This window comes from Hyaena hyaena, unplaced genomic scaffold (assembly GCF_003009895.1).
Source record: "Hyaena hyaena isolate Hyena2069 unplaced genomic scaffold, ASM300989v1 scaffold_964, whole genome shotgun sequence".
Taxonomy (NCBI): domain Eukaryota; kingdom Metazoa; phylum Chordata; class Mammalia; order Carnivora; family Hyaenidae; genus Hyaena; species Hyaena hyaena.
Genome location: NW_024081597.1, coordinates 264,312 through 290,884, shown reverse-complemented (window position 1 = coordinate 290,884; position 26,573 = coordinate 264,312). Strand labels below are relative to the sequence as shown.

The 26,573-nt window shown below is 37.3% G+C and overlaps 1 protein-coding gene across 3 annotated transcripts in view; it reads right to left on the bottom strand.

Annotated features, from left to right (window-relative positions):
• Nucleotides 1–26,573, bottom strand: part of R3HCC1L (R3H domain and coiled-coil containing 1 like) — a 91,812-nt gene that overhangs the window by 44,188 nt on the left and 21,051 nt on the right. The gene's annotated exons all lie outside the window — the stretch shown is intronic.

Below are 26,573 nucleotides of genomic sequence, written 5' to 3'. Positions count from 1 at the left end.
TTATAATAACAGACTTATTTCAAGGCACAATGAAATCATAATATAGGCACACAGGTTAAATAAAATGATACATGTATATAAATTTTCCAGTTATAGTAAAGTGTCAATAAAAGTTAGCTATAACTAAATAAGCAGTTGAGTTCCTTAAGTTACAAGTCGGGAGAGAGAATCAAAAGCCCTTATAATGCAATAATATTCAAATGTGCGCTGACCAACTATAAAATCCATTTCTACTTAACACTAACATCTACTGCCACTATGTATCCTGGTTTTGCCTATCCATCTCTCACTAACAGTCTAATGTTGTAAACATCCAATAATACAAAGTAAACACAATGCAACTCAACTGTAAAATGAAAACACAAATTTTGAAAAGAATGTATGATTTCATGAAGTCTATGAAAATAATGCTGAAGGAAGTACTCATTTCACAGCAAAACCCTTGGGGAATGAAGATCTGGCTGAATCAAACCAGTAACAACTGAACAAGGGAATGCAACGAGAATGATGACAGAATAAAAAACAAGAAAGAAAACGTCAAAGGATTACGAAAAATCCCTTGATACTGCTAAAGCTCTCAGTAGTTTTCCTAAAACTGATGCACTAGTCCAGTCTGTATGATAAATACTAAGAAAGTCAAACAAAGTGAAGGAAACTATCTATCAAACTATCACACAATTTTAGTGGAAAAATTATACCAACATATCACTTTGTTAACTGAGAATTAGCACAACCATAATTAAAACCCAAATTTTATTAAATATGTGGTAAAACAAATGTTTTTATTTCAGAAAATTGTCCCTAACAAATCTTTTATTACTAAGAAATTTTAGTCTCCATTTTAAATAGGTCCACTTTAAGAAGTATTTCCAAAGTATCAATTTCCTCACTTTAAGAATTTCTCATAAATGTATATTCCTAAGAGCAGATAGGGTATAATCCTTTGTAACAGTGGTTTACACCAGAGAGCAGAAAATGAAAGATGAAAAAGGAATTAAGGATGAACTATCTTCTTATACATATACTCTGTATTATGAGTTTGTTACAATATATATAGTATTTTTTGTAATTAAAAACAAAATCACTAAAATTTAAAGATATGCTATTGTTTCTGTATAAGAGGTCATTACCATAAACTGCTGTAGGAGAAAACAAAGGCAAGGGAAACTGCTAAACAGACTTTTATTGGACAAAAGTATTCTAAGTAGGAAAATGATGAATGGAGAAAAGAGCGGCCTTTTTAATATAGTTGACAGTATAATAAAACAAGTAGTATATAAATTACTTGATGTTGGAAAGATATCCTCAAATGTTGCAGAATGCTGAGCAACTTCTACCTTTTGGTCTAAGAATGATCCAGAACAACACTGTCCAATACATAGCTATTGAGCATTTGAAAAGTGGCCAGTCTAAATTGAGATGTGCTGTGCATGTACAATAAACTTTGGATTTCAAAGACCTAGTACACCAAAAATAATAAACAAAAATAAAATGTTCCATTAATATTTTTAAGCTTATATATGTTGAAGTGATACTATTTTGGATATAATGAGTTAAATAAAACACATTAATTTCATCTGTTTTTGTATTCTTAAATGTGACTACCAGAGAACTTAAAATTACCTATGTGGCTCCCATTGATCTGTGATATATATTTAATGCGATAGCACAGGTCTAAGATCTTGCGATATCCTTAATACCAGAACAGTCTGCTTTTCCTCTTATATCTTGCCTGTTTCAAATTTTCCACTTTCAACAAGGAAAATACCAAACCAAGAAATCAACTAAAATATAAATGTGTAGATAAGCTTATCTCTGACACAAGACATAAATACTTTATTTCCTAAGTTCATAATGATCAAAAAATAAAGCATCAAAATGTATTACATAAGTGAGAAATAAGACTGATTAAACAACATAACTATGGTAAAAGTTATCCTCAACTCAAATTTAGAAGCATTTTTTCATATATGTTTAAAACTCTCAAGGGCCTAGATTTAGAATCATTTCTTTGCATATTAATAAAACAACTTCCTTTGTTTTACTACTCTGTCAAGAGCATTCTATTCTTATTCTCATTGGTCTACGTGCAAACTGGCAAAACTAAGAGATGCCAACAGCCTTCAGTTCAGCATCATATATGTCCATTTGTAAGAAATAAAAATATCTTAAAAGTAAACTTAAGAATGTTTATAATTAAATGTAACATACAAAATATATTAAGGGACACAAGTAAACTACAGACTTCTGAACACTAAAATTATTATACACTGTACTTTTAAATTCTAGCCATCCTCTCAGGTTCACTGCTCTTCCCTCCTCAGTTTCACAGCCAGGTGAATGGTATCACTGTCAACCCCAGTTGTCCACACCAGCAACCTGGAAGTCATTATCCCTGACATTTCAATCAATTACCAAGCCCTGTTCATTCTACTTCTACACTGCTTCCAGTAATTTTCTAAAACACAAATAAGATTTGGTCATATCCTTGTTCAAAATTTCTCAGTGGTTCGTTATCACACACAAACTTTAATCTTGCATAGCATATCTGGCCCTAGGTGCTCTAACTCCACTGCCAACCTTAAAACTATCTATTTGCCAAATTTCATCTCCAGACACTTCTAATTTCAGATTTTATATTTCATCAGTTCCAACTCCTAGTAGTAAGAGAATCATGCCCAGCTGCCTTCTCACACTTCTGTGATTTACGACTTACTACCTTCTCTGTTAAATGCTTGCCTGATGGCCTCCTACCTGTCCTTGTTAACTCTCACCTTAAAGGTTACCTCCTCTGTAACTCTGTCACAAACTCTCCCTGATATGCTCTCATACTATCCATAAGTTCCCACTATATACCTTTACATATGCCTTCATTATAGCAATTATCATATTGCTTTACAGTTTTGTATTTGCCTATCTGGCTTTCTTCTGAACAGTTAAGTTCCTTCAGTGTAGGGTTAGTATCTGTTATCTTTCTATCTACAATGCCACAGCACTACACTTGACTCTAAATAAATAACTGGTTCAATCATGGCAAGTAGGACTTCTCAACAGATGATGCTTCCCTAAACCTCCCCAAATGAACTGGGGCTCCATTAATTTATTCATTCCACAAACATTTACTGAATACCTATTATGTACCAAGTCCCATTGTAGGCACTGGGAACACAACAATAAAACAAAACAAAGTCTTTGGCCGCAGGGACCTCACACTGTAATGATGGAGACAAAAAATAAACATTTAAATGTATAATGTCTAATAGTTAGTGATAAATGCGATGAAGTAATAGGAAGCAGGGACAGAGACACAGAGTGTGTTGCTATTTTAGAAGGGAAAACCATACAGTAAAGCAGGGAAGATCACTCTGAGGAGTCAATATCTGAGGTAATACTCGAACTGAGTCACAGAATTATCTGGGGAAAAGAAAGCTAGGAAAAAGAAGAGCAAGTGCAAAAGCTCCAAGGCAAGACAAGCCTGAAACATTCAAGGAATAACAGGTATGGTTAACAGGTATGATAACAACAGAGGAAGAAGGGGCATTAGGAGACAGCTAAGAGTCAGAACAAGTACGAGTCTGCAGGCTAAGGGAATTTGGAATTATTTTTGAATGTGCTGTGAAATCACTAAAAGGTTTCAGCAAGAGAAGGACATGATCTGACTTACCTTTGCTAAAGATCATTCTGGCAAAAATGTAAGTAACTGCCTACAAAGTTAAGAGCAGAAGAAGGAAAATCTGTAAAAAAGTCTAAACACTATGAAGTATGCAGCATATCTCCTTCAACAGAGGAGGTCACAAGAGTAGCCAGGTTAATGATACACACTGAAGGCAAAGCTAACAAAAACTTGGTGGGATGACTATATGGGTCGGGAGGGGAAGATGAGTCACTTGGGAGAGTTTCGGTCTCATCAACCTGGGTGAAGACAGTTACATTTACTATGATAGGGAAGACTGGGGGAAGGAAATAGGAAAGGAGGAATCAAGAGTTGTGATTTGGACATTTTAAATTTGAATGCTTGTTGGACATCTTGTACAGTTGCTATGGAAACAATTAGAAATACAAATCTAAAGCTCAGGGTAGGCGAAAGAATTGGGAGATAAAATTTTAGGAGTCATCATCATAAAGATTCAAGTCAAGGAACAAAATAAGACCACATAGGGGGTGACAGACAAAGAGGCCAGAGGGACTGAGCCATCTACGACCTTTAGATGTCAAGGAAGAGGAGATGTGGCCAGCAAAGGAGAATGAAGGAAACAGGAAGAACAGAAGCATGTAGTATCCCAGAAACCAAGTGAAGAAAGTATTTTTAAAAGGCAAGAGTTGAATTCTGTGTTGAATGCTGAAAGGTCAAGTAGGTAGAACTGAGAATCTTCGGCTGGACTTGGCAGGAAAGAGGTTGTTGGTGACACTGCAATGGTTTCAGTTGAGTTGGAGAGATAAATACCTCACTGGAACGGGCTAGGGAGCAAACACAAGGTATGGAACAATGATCCAACAACAGGAAAAGAGAAACCAATGATGGTGAGGAGGATGGGTAGTCGATTGTAAAAAAAAAAAAAAAAAAAAAAAACACATTTACAGTAATTTTCAAATTCTGGAGCAAAAAAAAAATAGCAACTATAAGATTAGAAAACCTATCAATACTTCCTCTGTCATATCTTTGTTAGAAACACAAGGGTAGTGTTAAGTAGAATGTGATATTCTGAAGTGCTCAATTATTCATCTCAGGATAGTTAAGGTACCTTGAGCCTTGGTATTTATACATAAATCAAGTTCACATATTCAACATCGTTCCTAAAAGTTACTTGTATCAAATCTATAAAGAACTTATCAAACTCAATACCCAAAAAAACAAATAATCCAGTGAAGAAATAGGCAAAAGACATAAACAGTTTTTGAAAGAAGACATCCAGATAGCCTACAGACACATGAAAAGATGCTCAACATCACTCATCATCAGGGAAATACAAATCAAAACCACAGTGAGACACCATCTCAAACCTGTCAGAATAGCTAAAATTAACAACTCAGGAAACAATAGATGTTGGCGAGGATACGGAGAAAGAGGAACACTTTTGCATTGCTGATGGTAATGCAAACTGGTACAACCACTCTGGAAAATAGTATGGAGGTTCCTTAAAAAATTAAAAATAAAACTACCCCACGACCCAGAAATTGCACTACTAGATATTAATCCAAGGGATACAAAAATGCTGATTCGACGGGGTACACACACCTCAATGTTTATAGCAGCACTATCAACAAAAGCTAAATTATGGAAAGACCCCAAATGTCCACTGACTGATGAATGGATAAAGAAGATCTGGTAATATATTATACATATGCACACATATTATATACACACACACACACAATGGAATATGACTTGGTGATTAAAAAGAATGAAATCTTGTTATTTGTCACAACATGGATAGAACTAGAGAGTATTATGCTAAGTGAAATAAGTCAGCCAGAGAAAGATAAATATTTCACTCATATGTGGCATTTAAGAACGAAACAGATGAACACAGGGGAACTGAAGGAAATAGAAGATAAAAAGAGAAAGGGAAGCAAACCATAAGAGACTATTTAATACATGGAACAAACGGAGGGTTCCTGGAGGGGCGCTGGGTGGGAGATGGGCTAAATGGGTGATGGGCATTAAGAAGGACACTTGTTGGGATGAGCACTGAGTGTTATAAGTGATATACATGGGTATATATGTGAGCACTGTGTATATACATTATATGATGATGAATCACTAAATTCTACTCCTGAAATCATTGTTACACTGTATGTTAACTAACTTGCATTTAAATAAAACTTAACAATTAAAAATAAAAAGTTCAGCAATGAAGTAAAAAAAAAAAAAGTTCCTTGTACCTTAGGAAAGTTCAGGATTCATTCAAGTCTGTACAAAATCAATTCTTCAGTCATTTGAATTCAGTCACAAACATATAAATTCTACCTTTTCAGCAACGGGCATATAGAACTTTGTAGTACTTGCTGATGATCTTGGGAATGTAGCAATTAATATTAATTGATAAACTTTCATATAGCGCTCAGTGTTCTGATAACAAAACTAACTTACAAAGTTTTTATCTAGGTCACTAAGGGCTACTACCTGCAGAATGAAGTCTCTAAGTAAAAGAGAAAAGGGGATTTCTTTAAACAGGTTAGTTTTTGTTGAAGATAATAAATAGCTCAAAGGTCTGTGACAGAGGAAAACCTCATTTTAAGAAAACATTTAATAAAGTATACAGCTAACTAAAAAAGTAAGGTTCTTTTTTGTATTTTCCTTAATGCAAAAGCATTATACAAGAAACCTACAAATAAAAAAAGCTATATCCTCACCTTAAATAGTCACTATTAACATACTACAGCATATTTTTCTAGACTTTTTTCTATTTTTTAAAAAGCTTTGTGAATGAGACTTATCTACTATGAGCACAGATTCCTGTTAGACTTTCTAAGTCAGTTTTCTTCCATTTTTTTCCTGTACTTCAGTTAAAGACATTACACATCAGGACACAGAACAGATTCACATTCATAGATGAGACTGAAAAAAAAATCCCATATAATACTTATCCTTACTATTTGCACTGGTCTTTTTTTTTTTTAATATATTTTAATTAAAATTTCAGATTCTTATCATAACTTAAAATCAATTTATTCACTAAGTTGTTTTACTGATTGAATTTGAAAACTACCATTCTAAATTTTTTTTTTAGGTCTTTATTTTGAGAGACAAACAGAGAGTGAGCAGGGGACGGGCATAGAGACAGGGAGACACAGAATCTGAAGCAGGCTCTGGGCTCTGAACTGTCAGCACAAAGCCTGACATGGGGCTTGGACCCACAGACTGTGAGATCATGACCTGAGCCAAAGTCGGCTGCTTAACTGATTGAGCCACCCAGGCAACCCCCCAAAAATTACTATTCTAAACAGCATAATCATGTCAGAAATTTTCACAGCAGGCATAGAAAACATTCTCTATGTCATATGATTTGGAACTTTTGTTGTAGAGCAAGCTAAAATGGAAAGTAAAACAAGTAAAACATTAGAAGATTATACCACCTTACAGGTGTTTAGAAAAATAATAAAATTAGGACTATACCTAATCTTTCCGTACTTTTAAGGTCCTCTATTCCCATGGGTGAGCACATTTCTACAAATGAAAATCCAAGAAATGTCCTTACCCTGCAAAGACATTCACTTTAAAATATGCTTGACCTGGGGTGCCTGGGTGGCTTAGTCGGCTGGGCGTCCGACTTTCGCTTGGGTCATGATCTCACGGTTCGTGGGTTCGAGCCCCGCGTCTGGCTCTGTGCTGACTGCCAGTTCAGAGCCTGGAGCCTGTTTCAGTCTGTGACTCCCTCTCTCTCTGACCCTCCCCTGCTCACGCTGTCTCTCTCTCTCCTAAAAATAAATAAAACATTAAAAAAAAATTAAAAAAAAAATAAAATAAAATATGCTTGACCTAAACACAACAGAGGCACTTATGTGTTATATAGTAACATAAAAAATTATACTTGGAGAACAGAGAAATGGCTTCATATTTAAGAACTATAAAATCTGCTAATGAACCACAATTGATGCTGCTGTAGTTTTCTTAACGCATCCTTCCATAAATGCACTTGCACTAGTTAATACAATGACATATTTTATACTTGGAAACACAAAATAATTCCTACATCCACTTGAAGGTTTATTCTCACTTCTGGTTTGAATATCAGGTTTACAAAATAAAGGTTACATTTCAAATTATAAGACAGTAATTTGTGACACTGGTATCTATAGTTGAAGAGATTACTCTATACCTCCTGTTAACATACCTGGACTGAAAAAAATAAGTTTCCAACCAGGTAGAGACTCATGTAGGGGACCTTACATAGACCTAGCTCAAAGGTATGCAGGAAATAGATTCATTAATGGAAAGCATTATCCAAACTGCTAAACTGGCCATGTATAATGTAACACATCGGGGTGCCTGGGTGGCTTAGTTGGTTAAGCGTCCGACTTTTGCTTAGGTCATGATCTCGCGGTTCGTGGGTTCGAGCCCCGCATCGGGCTCTGTGCTGACTGCCAGCTCAGAGCCTGGAGCCTGTTTCAGAGTCTGTGATTCCCTCTCTCTCTGACCCTCCCCTGCTCATGCTGTCTCTCTCTCTCCTAGAAATAAATTAAAAAATATTTAAAATAAATAAATAAAGTAACACATCAAGGCCTATTTATTGTGAAAGGCTGTTCCCAACCCACACACAACACAACTATATTATGACCTCCAGATTACTATTTTTTAGTGCAGTACCTATTTTTATTGTTTCTGTCTCTTCTCCACCTGTCACTTCTTGTGACTCTAACCATTTTTATTTCTCTCAACCTAATAATGAGTGCTGTAAATTCCATTGTTCAAAGTACATACAAATTAAGAATAAAAGTTCTAAGTAAGGATCAGAGGTGCCTCTTATTTGAGCAAAGTGTATGAACTTTAATATATGAATTTTTTGATGCCTATTTTGGCCCCTGGTCAGATATTATTTGCTTATTTGACAATATGCAAAATAGTAACATCCTCACTCAAGCCTCCCCAAAACACTACAAAGTGATATTATTACAAGTCTAAGTTTACAGATGAAAAAACCGAGTCAAGGTTATATTAATTAATACATCAAAGGCAAAAAAAAAACTAGAATGTGGTTGATTCCAATCTAGAGAATCTGACTCCAGTCTGTGTGTGCTACCTTTCTTGGCACTATGCTTTGCTGCCTTATGACAATATGAACATCCCAGCGTGCTTAGTGCCCTCCACTTTAATATCTTTCACAAGGCCCAGGGGGAAAAAACCATTAGGGGTAACTGCATCAATTAGTTGATATCTATGAGATCAGAAGCCCTAACTAAGTCCTTTCGCTTCTTCAAAAGCTGCTCCAAAAAACAAAATTGAGTCGTGAAAGAGAAAAGCCAGAGGAGCACCAGTGGGTAGACAAAGGAAGTTGTCAGGGGTCTTGCCTTGTCTGAAATTACACTGTGCCTGTACTACAGGGAGTCCAAATCCAAGAGTCTCCATTACCATGTGAAGATCTACTTGCCAAGGATGACTGTTCTTTTTAAGATGCAGCCCTAAATGATCTCTCTGAATGCCTGCTGCATGTTGCAGACTTCAATAAACATTCCCTGAGTAAATGTGGGGTAGGTATTTTCTGCTCCCTGCTGCCATACCAAACTATTATTAGCTCACCTGATATTATGAGAAATGCTAAAAAGCACTAAGACTATGAACTGTTTCCAAGATTATAAAAACCTTCTAATATGTTGGGTTTAAAGAACTATACATGGCAACATAATTTAAATTTGTACTGTACTAAAGAACTCAATGAATGAACTCAATGAAGTACTATGCTTACATGCTCTTATGTATTATCTCATTTAACAATCATAAACAAGTTTTTGAGGTGTGTACAATTATTACCATTACACAAATAAGGCCACTAAGACTCAAGGTCACACATCTAGCTAGTAAGTGTTGGAGACAAAACTGAAACCTTGCTTTGACTGATATTCAAGCACTTAACTGCTCAAAACTCTGCACCCCGCAGTGTATCCTCCTCAACAAAACAGCTCTGACTTTTCTGAATCCCACTAACTTTAACACTGTGATAACATACCATATTTACTTTTAACTTCATCATTCTGAGAAGTAAAATAAGGAAAGCTGTTTACCTTCATGAACTCTACACATACTTTCCCACATTAACCAGTGAAATCTTGAATCATGTAGGGGCTGTTTATCATTAACTTTCCCTTTTCTAAAAATTAAGACTTTGCTCCTCCAATACCACGAAAACACTGTTGGCATCCACCATGTTCTGTATAAAACTTGCCACAACTATTAGTGGCAAAGGTCACTACCTCAGTAACGCTGGAGTCTTAGAAGACTTGACCTCTCTAATGCTAGTTCTAATTGTTTCTGTAATATCTGCCACACTAAATGTTGAGTAAAAACATCTGGGAAAAACAAGGAAATTAAGTGATTAAATATAGTAAATTTCTCTCTGCATGGAACAGCTCTTTCAGAAGATCGATTGTAACTATTTTTGTTCCAAAAGAGCAAGGAAGCCAGTTTGCAGATTCTGTTTATGTGCCAACAGGCTAAACATCAACACTGAAGGAGTCAAACTATCTTCTGTTTTTCTCAGTACTCAAAAACAATCAAGGAAGAGAACTAACTTTATTCCCCATTGCTTACATATTATTTATGTTTCCTTTTCTCTTTTTCTGACTTACTTCCACCCAAAACCTCAATGAATCAAGGGCCATAAATGGTGGTATTTATTAAAGTAAACCAAGTATCTGTTCTTCCTGCTTTCTCCCTTAAGGAAAAAAGAATATCGGGAGGCTCTGCAGAAACATACCAATACTTTTACTGCATTTACCACAAAAGTCTTCTCTATCCATATTAAATCATGTGACAAGTTCCACTGATCTTAATACCTGAGTATCTCTTCAATCTGTCTATTTTTCCCCATCCCTATAGATACTCTAGGTTAAACCCACTCACACAAATGCCTAGACTACTATAAAAACACATTTAACCAGTCTCTCTGTGTTGCTTCATTTCTATTCATTCTTCACCCTGCATCAAGAATGACCCTTTTAAAACAATTAGCTGCTCAGGCATCTCCCTCCCTAAAATCTTTCAACAATTTCCCATCACTCTTTTTTTTTTTTTAATAAAAAAATTGTTTACTGTTTATTTTTGAGAGAGAGAGAGAGAGAGAGAGAACGTGAGCAAGGGAGGGGCAGCAAGAGACAGAGACACAGAATCTGAAGCAGGCTCCAGGCTCTGAGCTGTCCGCAGAGCCCAAAGCAGGGCTTGAACCCACAAGCTATGAGATGATGACATGAGCTGAAGTCAGATGCTTAACCAACTGAGCCGCTCAGGTCCCCCCCCCCCCATCTTTCTTATGATAAAATCATTTTTTAAACATGGGTTACAAGTCTTTTTTTTTTTTTAATGTTTATTTGAGAGAGAAAGCGTGCACAAAAGCATGCACATATGAACATGGGGGAGGGGCAGAGAGAGAGGGAGAGAGAGAAAATCCCAAGCAGGCTCCACACTGTAGCACACAGCACTATGTGGGGCTTGATCCCTCGAACCATGAGATCATGACCTGCGCTGAAAGCAAGGGTTGGATGCTTAACTGGCTGAGCCACCCATGTGCCCCTTTACAAGATTTGTTCACCGGGCTCCAATAAGCTTCTCTTAGCTTTTGTCAATTCTGTCCTTATATGCCATACAGCCACATCAAACTTCTTTCAAGATTCTTAAACTATCCACGTTATTCATTTGGGAGGTAGGGGCAGGATTCATCTTAGTCCCTATACAATCTCTTCCCTCTACCTAGTCTACCTCCCTGCAGCCTCCTAACCAACTTCCCCTAATTTTTACTTAACCTTTAGGCCTGTATTCATTGTTCTTTCCTTGAGAGTCTTACTTAATCATTTTAGATTAGGCCTTTGCCATACATCATGATCTCCTGTTACAGCTCTTATATTTGATTACAATTACTTCTTTAATTGTCTGGTCTTCACCACTACACTACATGTTTATTAGAGAAGGAATTCTGTCTTCTTGCCCATCACTGTATCCCCTCACACTTAACACAGTGTCTAGACACATAGCACAAAATCAAAAAATGTTGTTTTGGTAAAATGAATGAATGAAAGAACAAACAAAATTAACAATTTGGGGGTAGAAATTGAAAAGGACAGATTTAAATGGTATTCTGATCAACAAAAGAACTTCATGTCAAAATCACATCCTCAAATAAGGATTTCTGGACACTGATTATGAGGTAGAAAGATGGAGAATGTCATTTCCACCCTTAACACAAACAAACAAAAAAAGGCAGAAAATGTGCACCATCACAAATTTTCTTGAACTCATCAGAGAAGCAAGGTCACAGGACAAGCTACTAACCCAAAATCTAAGGGTAGATGACAGGGTCCTCAAGAGACAGAACATGAATGTTTCCTTAGCTATGGTAGACACTGGACACCATAAAAGCCAGTATGAAGAACTCAGTTTAAATGTTTTAAAAACTGCTAAAGGTCAAATGCGGACTGCTAGGAGAAGACAGAACCCTTAGCAAACATAGAAATGAGGGGAATTCTCTCTCACCCACTCACAGAAACTTTCCCACAGACCTCAGAAGCTCCAAAGAAAGACTAAGGTCTAGGCAAGACTCACAGAAGTCTAAATCTAGCCATGTGGTGTAGACTTGGGAGAAAGAAATAATAGTCCTTGGTGAGGGGGGTAGGCGGGGGAAGTACCTAGATCCTTCTTGCCTACCTCCCCTACATGAAAGAAATTCAGTAGGGCTGGGAAAAGGAAGCAAATCTTGTTGCCCTCAGGCAGCAGATGAACGCCCACTGCAGCTAGGGGAAATAAACAAAACAAGAAGAGAAAAAAAATAAATAAAGAAAAAGAAAAACACCTCTACCCCTAAAAGAAGAGGCAAGACTACTGAAAAAGCCCCACTCCTGAGATCAAGGGGAAAAGACCCAAAACTGAAACCAAACCAAACCAACAAAAAATGTCATGCCCTCCTCTTCCCATAACAGGCTAATAAAACTTTCAGCAAGCTAGGAACCAAAGGGAATTGGGACTCCTGGGTGGCTCAGTTGGTTACACAACCAACTTCAGCTCAGGTCATGATCTCGTGGTCTGTGATTCGAGCCCCGCATCAGGCTCTGTGCTGACAGCTCAGAGCCTGGAGCCTACTTCAGATTCTGTGTCTCCCTGTCTCTCTGACCCTCCCCTGTTCTCTCGTTCTCTCTCACTCAAACATAAATAAACATTAAATTTTTTTTTTAAAAAAGGGAACTTCCTCACCTTGATAAAGGAGATCTATAAAAAAAAACCAAAGTGATTAAAACATACAGCTTGCATCACCTCTGATGGTAAAAAATCAATTGCCTTCCTTCTAAAATCAAAAACAAGGTAAGGATGATCATTCTCACCACTTCTACTCAACAGTGAAATGAAGGTTCTAGCCAATGCAATAAGGCAAGGGAAAAAAAATCCAGATTGCAAAGAAAGAAAATTGTCTTTGCAGATATTACTTTCTACATATAAAATCCCACAGAATTTACAAAAACAATACTAGAATAAGTGAGTTTAGCAAAGTAATGGGATACAAATAGTAGTTCTATACGCTATCAATGAATTAATAAAAATAGAAAATGTAAAGAATACCATTTACAACAGCACTCAAAAACATGAAATACTTAAGTATAAATCTAACAAAATAAATGTGGAATCTATGCTGAAAACTTTAGGAGATTAATAAAAGAAATCAAAGAATATCTAAAGTTCATGACTGGGAAAACTCAAGATGTCAATTCTCTCCAAACTATCTTTACATTTCAATCAGAATCCCAGAAGGAATTTTATAGAAATTAACAAGCTCATTCTAAAACAAATACAGAGAGGCAAAGAAACTAGAATAGCCCAAACAATTTTGAGAAAGAAGAACAAAGTTAAGACAACTTATACCACCCTCATTTCAAACTTATCTTAAAGTACAGTATTTATTTAAACCAGTGTGGTACTGGGAAAAGGGTAAACATACAGATCAACAGAACAAGGGGAAAAAACAGAAACAAATCCACATATATATGATCAATTGATTTTCAACAAAGGTACAAAGGAAATTCAATGGCAAAAGGAGAGTCTGTCCAATAAATGGTGCTAAAACAATTAAAATTTCATACTGATAACAATAAGATAATTTCTATCCATACCTCACACCACATTCAAAACTAACTCAAAATGAATCACAGACCTAAATATAAAACCTAAAACTATAACACTACTAGAAGAAAATACAAGAGAAAATCTTTTTTACTTTCAGTTAAGCAAAGATTTATTAGATACAACACCAAAAGTATGATCCATAAAATAAGAACAAAATATTTAAATCAGTAAACGGACTTCAGCAAAATTAACTTCTGTTCTTCAAAGATACTGTGAGGAGAATGAAAAGTCAAATCACTGACTGGGAGAAAATATTTGCAAAATGCATATCTGATAAAGACCTTTATCAGGAATACATAACAAACACGCAAAACTCAATATCCTATAACAATCTGAACAACACTTCACCAAAGAAGATATAAAAATGGCAAATAAGCACACCACAAAATGGTCAAAGTCATTTACTACTAAGGAAATACAATTCCATTTATAAGACATTCTGACAAAGGCAAAACTTGTGGGACAGACAATATATTAATAGGTGCCAAAAGCTCAAGTTCAGATGAGGGGCTGATTACAAAAGGTCAGAGAGGAGTTCTTTGGATTGAAGGAAGGGTTCTGTATCTTAATTGCGTGGGAGTTAAAGGACTATTTGTTTTTGTCAAAGTTCATATAACATAACCTAAGAAAAGTAAATTTTCTTACAGTAAGTAAATTATATCTTAATTTTTTTTAAGAAAAAAAAAACAAACCACATCCCCTAGAAATTCCTACAAAACATAGGTGACTGCCCTGGCTCTTTAATTTCTGATTCTTGGCTTTAAGAAGTCAGTGAGCAATTAGCAAAACCTTAATGAAGTTATATTAGTAAGACTAAAGATCAATTTGTTTCTTAAAACTTGAGGCTATAGTCTTTCCTAATTTAAGTCTGTAGTCATTACTTAAAACTTCCACTGACTTACTCAATTTAGCATGAGTAAAGATTGTAAACCTTAGTTTCCTTTGTCAACTCTATTATCTACTCTGTATATATAACCAAACCAGACATCTTTGCATCGCACTCAGGGAGATATATTGAACTATATTTTTAATCCAGATAGTTTTTTCTGAACAACTTTAGAAAAGACGACACAGAGAATATTCTAAGATACTGTAATAATTCCAAATAACATTATGTACATTAATATATAATACTTTTTAGTAAAACACACCATTTTTTTTAATCCCTTGCTCAAAACCTTAGTGACTCAACAGAGTTTACAAGATATAAACTAATCTTCCCTGGCATTCAAGGTTCTACAATTTGGTGTCACTCTACCTTTCTAATCATATTTCTATCCCTCTTCTCCATTCTACATTGATTAGCCTCATGATCTGTTCACTCGATTTCTGAAATCCTCTTTGAATTGCCTCAGTTTAAAAGTGGCTCCTAGCCACTATTCTTTCAAAAGGCTTACCTTAAATCCAGTGTTTCCCTTTAACTATTTGAAGACACACTGATTTCACCAATCTGTGAATTCATGTGCATGAATATCTGTGGTATTCATGACATCGTATACTACCTTATATTTCTTCTTTAAATGTTTCACTTATGAATGTCACCTCTGAGATACAGGTTCTTGAGGGCAAATGCTATTTTTCACATGCTGCTTCTACCTCCAGGAACACAAGTACTGAATAAATATTCCAAGAAAAAAATTAATGTGGAAGTTATTTAAAGTAACTTTAAATCACTTTAAATTTAAATTAGTTGTAAATTAATTTAACATACTTAACTTCCTGGAAAAGCTTATTTTAAAGCTTGAGAGGGGCGTCTGGGTGGCTCAGTCGGTTAAGCGTCCGACTTCGGCTCAGGTCATGATCTCACGGTTCATGGGTTCGAGCCCTGTGTCGGGCTCTGTGCTGATAGCTCAGAGCCTGGAGTCTTTTTTTAGATTCTGTGTCTCCCTCTCTCTCTGACCCTCCCCTGCTCATGCTGTCTCCTTCTCTCTCTCTCTCTGTCTCTCTCAGAAATAAATAAAACATAAAAAAAAAAAGCTTGAGAAATGAAGCCCAGGGCACTAGACTTTACCCCCCAAGCTCTGTCCTCCATCATGCTCACCTCCACAGTTCCAGGGTTGAATAAAGTGCCCAACATACTCAATATTCAAGTATTTTACCAAACCATATTTTCTAAGGCCAAAGTAAGAACCGAAACCCTGGAGTTCTATCCCAATTCTCCCAAGATTACATAAGTGTCTTGAAATGTTCTCTAATTTCTCATAGGTATTCACAGATTCTCCCTAAATAGACTATGAAAATTACAAAAATCAAAACTATACTTTCTCCTCCCTTTAAAGCTCACAGAGCAACGACCACCGTGTTGAGCACATGCAGAGCAGGTGGGCAAATATTTCTATTAGATTTCTTTAAAGCAACATAAAGGCAGCTCATATATACTTTTCTGCCCCATGTAAAAACATATTAGTTACTCTTCCTACTGGGAAGATTTATTTTTCATCATCTTTGGCAAAAATTCTAGAATGCTATCTGCCAGGTCCATTGCCCCAATAAATATGCATCCACAAGCAATTATGGAGATAGATAGCTTATGGGGAGGGGGCACTCTCTGGTCAGGTCCCAGTGCTGGCCTGTGGTTAGGGGGAAGGGAATGTGGGGGGAGGGGTGTGGCCCCATGATTAATCACTGCCCACTCTGCTTAGAGGTATTTATCACAGCCCGCTGTCAGGTAAATCACTGGAAAAACACCTCTTCAGTAATTAATGTGAAGTGACGGATGGACAGCCCCTGGGCCCATTAATCAGGAACATCAGCAGCCTACTGAGATTATGAATGTCAGGATGCATAAACTGCCGGTGGATCAATAGGCCCAGGAATTCATCCAAGGCTCTCATTTCCGAGGCATCTCCGGTACATTAGGCTCCCTTGACCCCTCCCCCAATCTGAAATGAAAAGCAAGGCTTCAGAACAAAGAGCAGGAGCTGAGGTCTTAAGTGACCACTGCAAGAAAACAGGCAAGGAAGCTGGCCATGGTAGGAAAGGTACCAGGATAGGCAACATGAGCACACACCTATGCCCACCCCTGCCTTACAATAGTTTGATGGACTTGACCATTTTTCAACTTTACCTCAGTGCAAACATATATACATCAAATAGAAGCCATACTTTGAATTTTGATCTTTTCTGGGCTAGCAAAATGTGGTAAATACTTTCTAGTGATCCTGGCAGGAGCAGTGAGCCACAGCTCCCGACCAGCCACGCCATCACAAGGCTAAACAACTGGTATACCTACAACCACCCTGCACCCAAACAACCACTCTGTTTTCCCTTCCACCACAGTATTCAATAATTTACATGAGATCTTCAACACCTTATTGTACTCAACACTTTATTACAAAATAGGCTTCGCGTTACATGATTTGCCCAACTACAGGCTAATATAAATAAGGACATTTAAGTTAGGCCATGCTAAGCTATGATATTCAGCATATAACATATATTAAACATATTTTCAATTTACAATGGGCTTATTGGGACATAACCTCATCATAAGTCGAGGAAGATCTGTACCAACCAAGAGGCTCTTAAAAGGCTCAGCGCCCTGCAAAAGCAGGAAATCAGGATGATAACAGTTAATATTCAATTACTCAGAGCCTGACTATCCATTTTACGGGTAATCCAGCTTCTTGCTTCTAGTCTTTTACCCATTTTCCTGTCCATACTTTCTTTTCTTTCTTTCATATCAACACCACTAATGTATAGAGAAATAAGAGAAAGAAAACTCAATTTCTGCTACCTAATAACCTTGGCACAAATTTCAGTTTAATAGGAAAAAGAGGGGCGCCTGGGTGGCTCAGTTGGTTAAGCGTCCCACTTTGGCTCAGGTCATGATCTCACGGTATGTGAGTTCGAGCTCTGTGTCAGGATTGGAGGCTGCTTCGGATTCTATGTCTCCTTTTCTCTCTGCCGTTCCCCACTCATGCTGTTTCTCTCTGTCTCAATAGTAAATAAAACATTTAAAAAATTTTTTAAATAGGAAAAAGAATCTGTATAAAATAAAATCACTGAATTAACCGCGAATTTAATTTAGACTTATCCCTTACTGCCATGACAAACTGGGAATTGCCAGAAGTACTCAGTGTTTTCAACAGAGAAAAAGGTGGTCATCCTGATTCATTAGCAGTTACAAAGCATTCCACCAATATAAGATAGAGGTTAAAGGTTACACTGTGGTGGGATTCCAGCAAAATGAAATCAGGTCTTAATTCTATTCTTCTCCAAGTCAAACAAAAAACTCTCCATCAAAAGAATCTGTTCAACTTGTAGAACAGTATAGAGATGAAAAAGCATTACTGTTTGCTGGTCACCCCAAGTTTATCATATTTTGTATGTGAAGTATGGCTGTGCTCTGGCCTCATACTTGAACACATTCTAGGCTTGCACTGACGGGAAGAAGACTGCACTTGCTGCCACATCCCGCCAAACCCCAGGGCTGTGCTTTGTGGTCAGACTCAGGCCAGGGCTGCAATTGTTGGTCAGAAAGTGTCTCAGAGTTACGGCTGCCTGTTCCGCTAAATCTCATTTCATCCTACTGATGGATGGATGGACAGATGGCTGCTTGGTGAAAGCAGCATTATCAGGCAGCTTCTATGGAGCCTCCGAATGATGGATAGCCCTCTTTCTACTTTCTCCAAACCACCATCGATCCAAGCCATATTTCAGCGGTCAGAAGCCCAGTAATATTAAGACACACAATCAGGTTAAGTTACTTGCAGTGCAAACCTCTAAAACAGAAATTCTAACACCTCTGCTTTGCTGTCATGAACTAGGCTAAGAATGTTATAGTTTCATTCTTTCTAGCTGCTAACCCAATGAATTCCAACAGCTCAAAGCCCAAAGGGAACAGCTGGGCTCCATTCCTAAGAGCATTCTGAAAGCTAGCTCACCTGCCAAATTTTTTACTAGCCAGTTCTGTGAAATGAACTCTGCAGTACTAGCGAGCAGGTCTGTGAATACGTGTATCCAGCAGCATGTAAAGCCATCAGAACCACACAAGCCATGTATAGCCTATCAGTAACATAATCACTAGCCTCAAACGTGTGGAGCTGTGGATATACCAAGCAGACCCTGTCTACCAACACCAAGGATGGTGCTTAAAGCCTGGACAGGTTAAAATTTTGTCTTTTGCTCATAATCCTAAAACTGTTTCTATCCGGTCTGCCTGGCTGGCTTCACTCTCTTGTGTACATAAAATTGTAAGTACTAATCTTTGCCTGTTTTCAAGCACACTCCTGTATCCATTTGCTCTGTCGCCTTCTAGACACTCATCTCAGCTAGTCTACTTGGGCTCCATGCCCTCTTTGTTCCTTCCACATTATCCCGTGCTCTCAGACAGCAACTCAGACTGATATAACTGGACATGTAAGTATCAAAGCTATTTCCACTTGTGTGGCTGGAAGAAATGGATTCGGACTCCAGCTTTTTGATATAGATTTCCTCTGTGATATAGATGTCCTCTTTTTTCAAATGCACTTATCCCCAAATGATTTCCCCTATGAATGCTTCATTATCAACCATACCCCAAATCAGGTTGGCCTGGCTCCTAGGACAGCCCCATTTTGATTGACTTATTGCACCCTGAGTCTATGGTCCAAAGAATTTGTTTGTAATTATTTATGGGGTTAGAAAAATGTCTCAGTGAAGTGTTGTTCTTCTTGCTCTCATGGTAGCTAACTTTAATACTTCAATATTTATACCTTAACACCACCTATACTTGTGTTCCTTGCCAAAAAAAAAAATTATAGACTATTTTTAAAAGATATTACTTAATAATAATGTTTTATCAAAAATATCACTATCCTTCACATAAACATTAAAGAATCTTTACAGAATCTCAGAATTACATTACTGAAAAGGACTGCATAAGTCAGAATTCAAGATCTTAATTTTCCAAATAAGAACACTAAGGATCCGAGGTTGTGATGGCCATGGCTACATAGAGATGTTAAGTGAGACAAAGAACGACTGGAACCTAGGTTTTAATTAAAAGTGCTGTGGTCATTCTATTTTTTAGACATTTCATTTTCACCCTTATGATTTAAGAGAGAGTGAGGATAAATAGGGTTGAATGTCATTTGTGTGTGTGCCTGTGTATTTTGGGGACAATGACCACAAATTAAAATCTGGTCACCCACACTATTGTGCCTCCCATGAAAATTGCCCACGTGTCATCCGAGAGCCACTCGCTATCTTGGAGAATAAAATTAAATGAATCCCTGACAACTAAAAAGCTCTACTCTTTTCCTTTCTTTATGTCCCAGTCCTATTTAGAAGGTTGAAAATAATAGCATAAAGATATTTAATCCAACTAGAATCAGAAAACCTAGAGAAGCTCCATCACTTACTTAAACTAAATGGAAAGAAGAGCAATGTGACCTCCTCATTTGCAAGGATGCTACATTCTTGTCAAATACATACCACAGGTCGACTGACTGGACTTCACCCTCTGGTGGCCAAAATGTGTCATTGCTGCATTTCCTGATTGCCAAGCCACCTCCATATATAGCCTAAAAGCTTAGAGCCGAAAAAGACCTCTGAAAACCATGTGGTATCCCCTTCTCATTTTATTTATTTATTTATTTTTTCCCCTTCTCATTTTAAAGATGAGGAAACTGATGTGCCTGAGTGGCTCAGTTGGTTAAGCTCCAGCTCTTGATGTCAGGTCATGGGATCCATCCTGGCGTCAAGCTTTGTGCCAACAGTTCAGAGCCTGCTTGAGATGCTCTCTCTCCCTGTCTGTCCCTCCCTTGCTTGCGCTTTGTCACTCTCAAAATAAATAAGCATGAAAAAATTTTTTGAAAGAAAAGGAAGGAAGGAAGGAAGGAAGGAAGGAAGGAAGGAAGGAAGGAAGGAAGGAAGGAAATAGATTATAGACAGATAGATAGATAAGGACTGGTTGAGGAATTTATCTAAGACTTACAGCTATTCTGAGTAAGAACTGAGACCAGAACCCAGGTCTCCTATCAACTAATATGAGTAGTTTTATCACCATCATAGTTGCCTTACCCAGTTTTTCAGCCAGTATAAGTTCTGGATATACCAGCTGAACAAATTTTAATCAGGAAGTTAATTGTGCTTCAAAAATAATCACATAATGCAGACCAAAACCAAATACATTATTCACACTAATGCTCATGTCTATTAGTATAAATGATCAGAAAGACTTTTCCATCCCATTCCCACAAAAATGTGCCTCATACACTGGGCAAGAATTCTACAACAACTATTCTTAACACCAAACATTTCTCCTATGAATTTTAAAAAAGGCGCTTTCTCAGAAAGACAGCTTGTTTTAAGTGAATAATAAGGAATGACAATACTTTGAACTCTTATTTTATTCCTATAAACTCCCTAAGTTCATAGTCTGTTTTATTTGCATTAACCAAATACATTCTTAATTTTTTATATCATTTGCAAGGCTATCTTAAGTCAACATAATAACAATTCTTTCCTTTCATGAAAAAAGTCTTTTTACAGAGCATCTATTTGGTTAAAATCTATTAAGCCATGTCTAAGAGAACAATGACATAGTCTTCAAAATCTGTTGCTATGAACCATACCTAATTATGTTTTCTGTTGCATTAAGGTTTAGGCCCTACAAGCAAAACTGAAGAAGTGACAGAGTAGTACCAAGAGTAGAAGCAGGGGAAGGAATAACCAGCTACCATTTAATGAGTGTTTGCCACGTGACAAGGACAATGCTAAATGTTTCGTGTGTGTGTGTGTGTGTGTGTGTGTGTGTGTGTGAAAGATCTCATTTGATTCCAACTATCATACTATGAAGTAGCTATTATTATCCCAATTTTACAGATGAGAAATCTGAAGCTTAAGGAACTCAAGATCACACAGTTTTGAGTGTCGGTTAAGATTTCAAAGTCCCTGCATTTAACTGCTACAATACACTGCTTGATATTCAGCGGGCCGGTCTCTCACAATAATGTATTAATTTCATAAATATTCACAATTTGCTTAAAAATCTGTATAAATACAAAGCAACCAGAGTTCAAAGACCACTACAATAAAACAGCAAAACCAACAAGGGTAAGAATAAAAGAACTTTAATGCTTTCATGGCATGCCTATTTCCAATAACCTTCCAGACTTAAAAGTGCTGACAATAATAATTCACTATAGTCTATGAAACTTCCTCATTCACCTTGCCTCACCCTCAAAGCCATATGGTGAAGAACCTCACCAGGTGTCAGGAGAGAAACTCCCTCTCTTCTATTCCCCATAAGAATAATCTCTATACTTCTTCCTACCAACACCCCCAATCATTTGAAAACATTATCCTTCTCTACAAACTTCCCTTTCTCCAGAGGTACATGGGAACAGCAACCAGTAAAACTGGTAACACAATTCTTAGACTGGAGGAAGCTAAAAAGCAGAATGTAGAGTGCATTTCAAATCTGAGTTTCCAAACAGAAGAAACTTGTACATCAAATACCTACAGAAGATGGTATTTTCAGATGTAATCTTAAACAGAATATAATAGTTACAGTACTTTAGTATTAGTCTTTAGTATAAACCCGGAAATTTACAGCCTCTGCATCTCTGCATGCAATTGGACAAGAATATGGTTTGCATAACTAAGGAAACGTTTCATGAAAAATCTGAGTATCAAGGCAATGAAAGATATAGGATGCGTGATTCCAGCAGGATCCTGGGGGTGCCAAAACACATAAACAAACTATGGCATGAAAAGGTTTTTCTCACAACTAAACACAATTCATGTCTTCAAGTTATTTTACACTCCAGTGACTAGAGTCGCCATGCATCGGCACCAACTGATTTCACGCTTTATAGGCTGTGAAACAGTCCGTAGCTTGGTCTCTTTCACACTCCACTAACATGGTATCCCTATAGTTCACAAACTTAACTACTCCCAGTTTAGTGTTAGTGCACCTATTACTGACCACCTCAAAAGGCAGTTAGACCAAAGTTTTAATATAACTGAACACAACAGCAATATAATATGTAATAGAAAGGTGGAGAGAAAGCTCTGCTTCTGACTCCACATATATACCTGGTGGTAGGGGGGAGAGAGAAGGAAAAACTCCCTCCTAAAACTTCTTTCTCTTACCAGACATCTGGAGATTGGCTTGTATTTCTAGACTTATTAGAAATTAGTTCCTCTACTGAGTCTATCTGGATTTCATCCCTAATATCCTATAGTTGACCAGAGTTGCAACTGACAAGGCTTTGAGGGCTGCCCCTCAAACCTGACATGGATTAAACTTTATCTTTCTTTCCCTTTAGGATTCAGACTAAAGCTAATAAACCACACAGTAAATTTTCAAAGTAGAGGCAACCAGACTTCATCTGTGCTGAGTATTATATATATTACTTCATTTTTAAAATTATTTATTTTAAGAGAGCAAGAGAGCGAGAGCAAGGGAAGGGCAGAGGGAGAGGGAAAGACAAAGAATACCAAGCAGGCTCCGCACTGTCAATGCAAAGCCTAATGTGGGGCTCGAACTGAGCTGACCAAAATCAAGAGGCAGACGCTTAACCGAATGAGCCACCCAGGTGCCCCTATATTATCTCATTTGATCCCAACTACACACTAAGAAGTAGCTAGGTATCTCAATTTTACAGATGAGAAATCTGAAGCTTACATTACTTAAAATCACACAGCTTCCAAGTGTTGGTTAGGATTCCAAAGTCCCTGAACTTAACTAGTATATTCAGCTAGAATATATGACTTTTAATAATTGGGGTAAAACAACAGACAGCAGAGAAAAGTTTACAAAAAAATAAAAAGTGCAACACCAACATGAAAACTATTGTAAAGGGGGTGGAATCCCTATTTTAGAGATATAGTTACAACTCTGTATTTCTCTCCCCCTTCCTTAAAGCTATGCTAGCAACTGTGAAGGCCAAATGTGGCTGGTGAGAAACTGAGAAACCAAAAGAAGAAAGTTTCACTTCAAAGTAGGCAAAGAAAACATTAGATAATTAACAAATAAGAGCTCCTCTTATATGCAGATTGAAAGCTTACTAATTAGAGATTCAAGAATAACAAATACTGTAATTAACTTAGAATACAATCTCTTCAGAGCAATGCTCCTTTAGATATCAGGAAGCCTGTAGAGAGCACTACAAAACGCTTTTCCAAGAAGTACGATGTACTGAACAAACATGACTCGGGTACTAAAACTGCATTCTAATCTATTTTTTTATGATACTAAAAGAAAGATAACTGCTAAAGACTAGTAAAAGCTAACAATAGGTAATGGCATTTTCTTGGAGTCAAACAAGTATTTTATGTGCAGATACTGTACTGAGATCTATGCTGGGACAGTGGAGATTATAAAGTAAGACTACAATGATATAACATGGTTTGAACCACATGAATAATGCAGCCTCCCCTTTAAGTTGTCCCCATCTAATTGGGAAGGTAAAAAAAATTTTTCAAAATATCGTTTTAGGGGCGCCTGGGTGACTCAGTCAAACATCCACCTCTTGATTTCAGCTCAGGCCATGGTCTCAAAGCAGTGAGACTGAGCCCCCATCAGATCCCATGCTGGGCGTGGAGCCTGCCTAAGAGTCTCTCTCCCTCTTCCTCTGCCCCTTCCCTGCTCACACACAAGTGCACTCTCTCTAAAAAAAAAAAAAAAAAAAAATTGTTTTAAGGTAATATATGATAGCCAAGTAAAGAGAAAAGCAATAAATGATAAAAACCCAGAGAGATATCAGGAAGGGCCTAGAATGGTTGAAGATGTCATAAAGTAGGTGGAACTGGAGTTAGGCCTTTATAAGCTGGTATAGAGAAAGAATCGAAGGGAGACATTGCAAGGAGAAGGAATAGGTTGAACAATATGAAGGGGCAGTAAGTCAAAAAGTGTTATTTTGGAGACACTTATAGAAACTAGTCTGGCTAGAGTCAAAGGCTGAACCACAGTAAACCATAACTCGCCCAACATTAAAGTCTATTCTACAATCCAGAAATATTCAGAAACCCATGCACTGATGTCTAATGAAGACTGCTATGGTTGGCCAACTGGTTCTAAAACACCACCACTTGATGGTATGTGTACATAAAATCTAATATATAAATAAATAATAGGATGTACATTTGTCTGAGATAAAGGCCCAGTTATTTGGGGATCTAGATATGGTAACTGGCCTTCTTACCATTACAATAATTCCTGGAAAAGACAAGCCCCATCCCTATCTCCCTGACTTTTATAGTCTCATTTCCTGGTAGGAAGTGATATTTCTAGTCTCTTCAAAATTTTTCAATCTATCCAATCCACACTCTCATCAGTTGAACACCTAGCCTTACAGTTTTGATGACAGAATGAAACATTGACACCTTGAAAGGAAAAGTGAAATACACCAATTTTCTACTCCACCAAACCCCTCCCCTCACACACACCCTCTGGCTGTTCACTTGCCACCGTCTCAGCAGTGCTAACAAGAACAGCTTCCATTCCAACTGCCCACAGACCCAGAGCTGCCCTGCTCTTCTCTCATTCCTTCCCCTCCCACCTCTGTAACTCACACACAACCCCCTCGCTCTGTGGGCTGTCTTCCCCAACTGCTGCCCCACGATTCACAGGCCCTCACAGATTGTCAGCACTGCATTCAGGGACTTGAGAAGTACTCTTGTGGGACAGCGCAGTGTGTTAGTACACCATTTTCCCGGACACAATGTCACTCTTTATAGCCAGTTGCAAATTAGATTCTTCTTAAAAAAAATAATACTCCTAATAAGACAGGTACAAGGAGATTTTAAATAACCAAGATTAAAACTCATTTTGGTCTGCTCTCAGATCGGGGCTATTTCAGACTCATGCACAATGAAATCACATGCCTCTACTCATCTAAGCCATATACTCCCTCTTGGAACATCAGAAGCTTGCTTTCTGATGCTAACAAGAGCAGATACACCACCAAAAAAGATATCAAAGGAGAATCTTCTTTCCCCTTTTTTCTGTAGTTATGGCTCCTCATCCTTAGATTCCATCTGAGAATACTTTAAGCTCTGAATGCCAATATTTACTTCTCATTATTTATTTTTGTGTAAAACCATTTAATAGAAAATTCTGCACGTCACCAGTATTTCATCGTAGTTTTCAATTTTTTGCCACATGCTTCAGCAGCACCCGAGTACAATTATCTTCTAACGTTTGCTATGACTGACCCTCTTACTACCACCAAAGCCTTCACCCTACGTATCAGCCACCCAGTTAACACTGGCAAAACATTAGAAACAAAAGCTGGAAGAGACTGAAAAGATCATAAGGGGATGTGGCTAAGAAGGTCTTACAAAATAGTGGTCATATCAACTTATTAAGTCTTCTTGGAAAAAATTTTAACTGAAAAAGAACACCTACAGAGTAATATTAAATAATTAAAAACAATTTCATTAGCTATCTCATTACTTTTCATTTCTAATTTCTTTGATAGCATTATTCATTCTGCTTCATTATGCTTAACTGAAGATATAATCTTCCTGAATCAGTTCTTCAAACCTCTATAACACAGCTTCTTTACTGCTCCCTATATGAACTAGAGGGAAGTTCTAGAGCTTGAAAGGAAGGATGTCAATTTTCTGTTCCTACAGTGAAAGAGGTTAAACAAAGCAAAACCAGTATTCCAGCTTTGAGAACTAATTCAAGTATCTAACCAGCCCCTGTTCTCTCTATAGCAAACACCAGAATTAAGAACAGTGGACAGAAGAAAATCTTTAAGAGACCTTCAGTCCTTAAGAAAATCTTTAAGAGACCCTTGAAATTGCCATTCTCAAA